The sequence below is a fragment of the Heterodontus francisci genome, unplaced genomic scaffold (genome assembly GCF_036365525.1).
Source record: "Heterodontus francisci isolate sHetFra1 unplaced genomic scaffold, sHetFra1.hap1 HAP1_SCAFFOLD_571, whole genome shotgun sequence".
Classification (NCBI taxonomy): Eukaryota; Metazoa; Chordata; class Chondrichthyes; order Heterodontiformes; family Heterodontidae; genus Heterodontus; species Heterodontus francisci.
Genome location: NW_027141237.1, coordinates 860,367 through 866,957, shown reverse-complemented (window position 1 = coordinate 866,957; position 6,591 = coordinate 860,367). Strand labels below are relative to the sequence as shown.

General features: G+C 45.3%; 1 long non-coding RNA gene across 1 annotated transcript; it reads left to right on the top strand.

Annotated features, from left to right (window-relative positions):
* Positions 1-610: 610 nt before the first annotated feature.
* On the top strand, positions 611-6,049 carry LOC137362506 (uncharacterized). The gene is made up of 3 exons (XR_010972510.1): positions 611-815; positions 1,807-1,939; positions 4,813-6,049. It is a non-coding gene; the product is annotated as an uncharacterized lncRNA (long non-coding RNA).
* The last annotated feature ends 542 nt before the right edge of the window (positions 6,050-6,591 follow it).

Genomic DNA, 6,591 nt, shown 5'->3' with positions numbered 1-6,591 from the left:
CCACACTGATGTAAGTAAAAATCCCCAAACACAACCTCAGTAATAATCCCCATTATCTGCCCACTCCTGTATTGCAGGTTTAGTGTGAGGGTTTTAGGGGGGAGTGTTGGATCAGTGTTTAATATTTTCAAACTGCTGGGAAAGAAATAAAGGTTTAAAATTAACCAAGAAATGGTTAAAGCATTGCTGTCCTGGGATTAACATATCAATGGACTGGAAGAGTCAGGAAGGTCCTGTCCTGGGATTAACATATCAATGGACTGGAAGAGTCAGGAAGGTCCTGTCCTGGGATTAACATATCAATGGACAGGCCCTAGAGGCAGGAGATTGAGAGACAGCCCGACATGTCAGAGGCTCAAGGGGTGGAGTTTGTAAACAGCTCACTCAGGATATAACTGGGTAGGAAACTCCCAGTTCGAATGACAAAACCCAACTTTCACTCTCTCTCTGGAGAGTGTGGACACATTCCCCAGTCTGGTTCAGTGTGTGTGTCTCTGTGTGTATCTGTGTGTGTGCTCTCTCTGTCTCAATCTGGTTTATAACTGTGATTTGATTGTATTTGAATATTGTTGATTGTCTGTGTAACTGAGAGAGGAAACCCTGGGCTCTTGCTGTGCTATTTTGTTTAAAAATGTCCTTGCTTTGTATTTTAATCCTATTTTTTCTCCTTCTTTCCCCTCAGGAATTTTCATTCTGAAAACTGCATCGTGAAGGTGAAAAGAGGGAAAGACTGGGACGAGGAATCCTTGGACAGGAGCTTCCTGCAGAGGGGACGGACTGAGGCCTTGTCCACAGGCTGCACCCAAAGGGCCCACGTGAGTTGTGTCTGTTTATTCGCCCGAGGTTTCATTTCCTCTCTGGGGCCCAGCTCGCAAGACTAAATTAAACATCTGAAAGGTGAAGCTGTCTAAAGGCTTGTTATAATTCCCGAATAATGTTGGTGTTTTGGGCAGTGTCGGGAATTTCTCTCTCTCTTTCTCTCCATCTGTCTCTCTGAATGAGAGTAACAGGAGAGAGAGAGATGCAGAAGAGTGAGGGAAACATGGAGGGAATCAGAGGGGGTGAGGAGGGGGAGCCGGCAGTTATCACACTGCTGCTTGTTGGATCTTGCTGTGCACCAATGGCCTGCAGCTTTTCGAACATTGCAACAGTGATGACCACTTGAAAAATTAACTCATTGAGCTTCAAAAGCGAGGAATTAAGTCATAAATGAGAGAGTTTGTAAAGGCTTGTTATAATTCTAGAATAATCTGTGCTTTGGGCAATGTTCTGAAGCTTTACTGTTTAATAAGATGGACGGAGTCCATTTCAATTCATTTTACTGATGTTCTGAGTTTGGATTTCTCTCTCTGTCTCTCTCCAGCTTTCTTTCCCTCTGTCTATCTCAACCTTTAATAGTTAAAAACACACCACACACTGCAATATGATTTGTTGTTGTTTTAAATGGTGAGACAGAAATATTTCATAGCTTATTTCAATAAAGATTAGATATGAAATAGAGAGAAAAAACCCGATATGGACAGAGAGAGAGAGCGCAAGAGAGATGGATACAGGGGCGACTGAGATATGAACAGAGAGAGAGAGAGATACAGAGAGAGATAAAGAGACACAGACACACAGATACGCACTGGTGGAGGGAACTGTCTGAACACTTTTAGCCTCTGCTTTATTAACTGTGATTTTTGTATTTGGATGTTTCTGAGAGATTATCTGTGTAACTGAGGGCAATTCCTGGGCTCTTGCTATGCAATTTTGTTTAACCATGTATTTTAATCAATTATCTCTCTCTCTCCCTCTTGCCTTCAGGAATTTTCATTCTGGAAACTGCATCGTGAGGATGAAAAGAGGGGAAGTTTGGAAAGAGGGATCTTTGGACAGGAGCTTCCTGCAGAGGGGACGGACTGAGGCCTTGTCCACAGGCTGCACCCAAAGGGCCCACGTGAGTTGTGTCTGTTTATTAGCCCGAGGTTTAATTTCCTCTCTGGGGCCCTGGGTTAAACTAGTTTCTGTCGGATTGGGGCCCTGGAGTTTTAAACAGGTTGAAAGCCTGGGGTTAAAGGAGCAGCCCCAGGAGGGAGTCCCATTTGCCACTTGCTCCTTCCAGCCCTGTCTGTGAGATTTGCTGCTGTTTTGGGCAATGCTATGAAGCTAACAGTTAACTAAGATGCACGGTGCCCATTTTCATTCATTTTACTGTAGTTCTGAGGTTAGCTTTCTCTCTGTCTCCACATTCTTTCCCTGTGTCTCTATCTCCCCCCATGCTTTCTCTTCTCTGTCTCCATTTCACACTCGCCTTCTCCATTTGAACCTTTAATAAATAAAAAACATACCACACACAGCAATGTGATTTGTCATTATTTGAAATGGTGAGACAGAATCAGCAGCTCGTTCCCAGTTTAAAGAGGGAGTTTCGCCTTTTCTGGGGACTGAAATCTGGCTATTGTCACATTGCTGCTTGTGGGATCTTGCTGTGCATCTCGCGCCCTGCAGCATTTCCTACATGACAGCAGTGAGGACACTTTGAAATTCAGCTTCCCGAGGGTCTGAGTATGGATTTCTCTGTGCTTGTACAAGAATTTTACAACAATTACAAGAGCTGAATGTGAAGCTGTATAAAGGCTTGTTAGAAGTTTAAAGAAGGAGTTTAGCATTTTCTGAGGACTGTGATGGGATATCTGGCTATGATCACATTGTGGGATCCTGCTGTGCATACATTCCCTGCATCAATTCCTACATTACAACACTGAGGCAGAAACAGATGGAGAGAAAAGGAGGGCGAGAGAGAAACAGCTGGAGGTGGCAGGTTAAGTACAGAGAGAGAGAGAGAGAGAGAGAGATAGGGGGAGGGTGAGTGAGGGAGGGAAGGCAAAGAAAGTTGGAGAAAGACAGGGAGAAAGAGAGAGAGAGAGAAATCCACTCAAAACCTTGGCAAACTGGGATTTTGCTGTCTCTCTGAATGAGAGTAACAGGAGTGAGAGAGAGGCAGGAGAGTGCGGGAAACATGGAGGGAATCAGAGGGGGAGAGAGGGGTAGCACGCTGTTATCACACTGCTGCTTGTGGGATCTTGCTGTGCACCAATGGCTTGTTCCCAGTTTAAAGAGCTCGTTTCCCCCTTTCTGGGGACTGAAATCTGGCTGTTATCACACTGCTGCTTGTGGGATCTTGCTGTGCATTTAGTGCCCTGCAGCATTTCCTACATGACAACAATGAGGACACTTTAAAATTCAGCTTCCTGAGGGTCTGAGTGTGGATTTCCCGGTTTTCTCTCCCTCTTCCTCTGCTTTTCTCTCCCCCCGCACTTTCTCTATTTTAACCATTAATCAATAGGAGTCACAATGTGACGTGTGGTTATTTTAAACGGTGACAGAAAGACTTCAGAGGACGTTTCAATCCAGATTAAATCCCAGATCGAGAGAAAAAGAAACAGATGTGGATGGGATGTGGGGGAGGGAGCAGGAGAAAGACAGGGAGAGGGGTGTTTGTGATTTTCAAACTGCAGGAATGTTCCTCTCTCTGGGATCTCTAAACGTACAGCACTAAAAACAGATTATCTGCATGTTATCATATTGCTGTCTGTGGGATCTTGCTGTGTACAAATTGCCTGCAGGTTTCCTGCTTGCAACAGTGAGGACCACTTTCAAAATTAATTCATTGATTGTCAACTGCTCCCGAGGGCCAATAATTACAAGAGCTGAACGTGAAGCTGTATAAAGGCTTGTGAAAAGTTTAAAGATGGAGTTTAGCATTTTCTAAGGACTGTGATGGGATATCTGGCTATGATCACATTGTGGGATCCTGCTGTGCATACATTCCCTGCATGAATTCCAACATTGCAATACTGAGGCAGAAACAGGTGGAGAGGAGAAGTGGGAGAGTGAGAGACAGCTGGAGGTTGCAGGTTAAATGCAGAGAGAGAGAGAGAGAGAGATAGGTGGAGTGTGAGTGAGAGAGGGAAGGCAAGAGAAAGATGGATACAGACAGAGCGAGGGAAAGAGAGAACTCCACTCAAAATGTGGTAAACTGAATGTTGCAGTGTCACCATTGCTGGGATCTTGCTGTGCACAGCTTGCCTGCAGAATTCCCTGCATTGTAACATTGACTGAATTTTAGAAGTGAATTCATTGCGCGTAAAGCTCTCCTGAAGGCCTGGAATTGAAGTCCTGAGCTTGAAGCCAGTATAATTCCCGAATATTGCTGGTGTTTTGGGCAGTGCCGTGAATTTAAGGGTGAAATGAAATGTGCATCAATGCCCCGCAGCATTTCCAACATTGCAACGTTGATGACCACTTTACAATAAATTCATTGAGTGTCAAATACTTCTGTGAATCAGCAATGAAATGGCTGAAATGGGAAGGTTTGTAATGGCTTGTTCTCATTCGCAAATAATGCTGGTGTTTCAGGCTGTGGACTGAATTTGACAGTGAAATGAAACACCTGGGGAGCATTTGAATTCAAATTTTCTAGGATGGGAATGTGTATTTCTCTCTTTATCCTGCTGCAGGAGAGAGGATGTGGGTCACCAGTCTTTGTGTGTTTTTACAATGAGGCAGAAACAGATGTCGAGAGACACAGAGAAATCGCGAGAGAGAGAGAGAGAGAGAGAGAGAGACAGAAGGAAATGACAGGGTAAACACATCCACACTTCCCAGTCTCTGTCTATGTCGGGGGATGTATTTGCAAGACGGGGATTCACTGAGAGATTGTTTTCTGTCAGAGAGTCAGAGAAAGAGCCCTGGGCTCTTGCCGTGTTTTATTTCTGCTCATAAATGCTTTGCTTTGTTTGAATCAATTTTATTTCTCTTTTTCCCAAGGAGAATCTTTTCGGAAGCTGCAGTTGTGATGATGCCGAGGGAGAATCTTTTGGCTACATGGAATTCTCAGACAAGAGCTTTAACCAGAGAGGAAAATAATAATAAATATATATGTGTCATTGTCAAATTCATTTCTAGATACAGAAAGGACTGTGTGATTTCGGGGCTGATAGAAAAACAAAGTGCTGGAAATGCTCAATATTTCCGACACAGTTTTTATTTCAGATTTCCAACATCCGCACTATTTTGATTTTGTGTTTTCCGGGGTCTGTGGATTTTTTTTTACCACAAGGGAGGGGGCTGGAGGGCTCTCCGAAGGAAATTGTTTGGGAAGCGCTGCTCCAGAACAGTCAATGCAATCCCGTAGATCTCCCTCTCTCCATCTCTTGCTGCAACTTGTTCCCTGCACCTTCCTCCTTGTTCCGAGCTCTGTTTCTTCACATCTTTAAATCCCTATCTCTGTATCTCTCAACATCATTTCTATCTCTGCCTCTCTCTAGAGTCTCGCAGGTTTCCATTGTCACTCTTTTTGCGACTCTTTGCATCTTTATCTGTCTCTCTCTCTCTGTGCATTTCTTCTCTCAGTCACTTCCAAATCCCTGAATCTTTCCATCTCTGATCCTGCTTTCCTGCAAGATTATATCTGCATTTCCCTCCCCCCTGTCCTGGGACACCCCTCTATTCTGCAAACACATCTTACTTTGTATCTGTGCACCTCCAAATCTTTCTGTCTCTGCATCTTTCTCTTTGTCTGGGATCTTTCTCAATATCTACATCACTGCTGCATTCTCTCTGTACACCTCCAGCTCTCTCTCTCTGTGTATGTCTCCATTTCTCTCTCTCTGCCCTTCATGGTATTTCTGCCCTCTGTTCTCAGTTTCTCTCTCACTGGTTCCGGACTCCCTGCATGTCATTCTCCATCTCCCTTTCCATTTATTTCCCTCTCTTTGTTCTGTCCTAATCCCGGGATCTCTTTTCTGTGTTTCTGTCCCTCTGTCTGGGGGTGGATTTGAACTCGCTGCCTTGGTGTTGTACAGGACGATTGTGAAGCGGGATCCTGCTTTCCATCTCTGCCCAGTTTTGCTCCCATTGAGGTTAAAACAACGGATAGATGCTGAACGGACAGCCGATTCACAACCACCCGAACAACCCTGGTTTGCACCATTGGCACCTAGTCCATGTCAAGCCCAGTGTTTCTTTGCCTCTGTGTATCCGCTCCCTGACTGTCTCTGCCTGTCTCCTTGTGGCTCAATGGGGAGAGGGACAGATCAGCCATGATCTAACATTGGTGGGACAGGCTCAAAGGGCTGAATAGCCTCCTTCCATCCCTGTGCCAGTCAGTGTGTGTGTGTCTCCCTCTGTTTGATTCCCTGAAGCCGATGGGGAGAACAGGTGAAACACCTTTCTGCAGCTAGGGGAGTGTCTGAGGCTGGTATCTTCCTGTGTGTTAAAATCTCAGAATGCCAGTTAGTCTCTGGGGGCCCTTGCGCTACGCCCGGCCCTGTGTTTGTTCAGACATAAGTTAAAGGTGCCGGGGGGTTTGGGAGCCAGTTGATGGAATTCCAGTGGCTTATCCAGATCAGGAATTAAAGTGAATGAAAGACTTTCGGGAGACTGAGCCAAACCCAGGAAAGTGATGCAGGTGGGAATTACACGGGGGCGGCGGGGGGGGGGGGCGGTGGTCTGCTATGAGGGAGTTGATACAGGGTGGGAATTAGTATGGGGGGGCTTTTACAGCACAGTGAGGGTATTTAGAATGGGGGGAGTTTACAGTGGGGA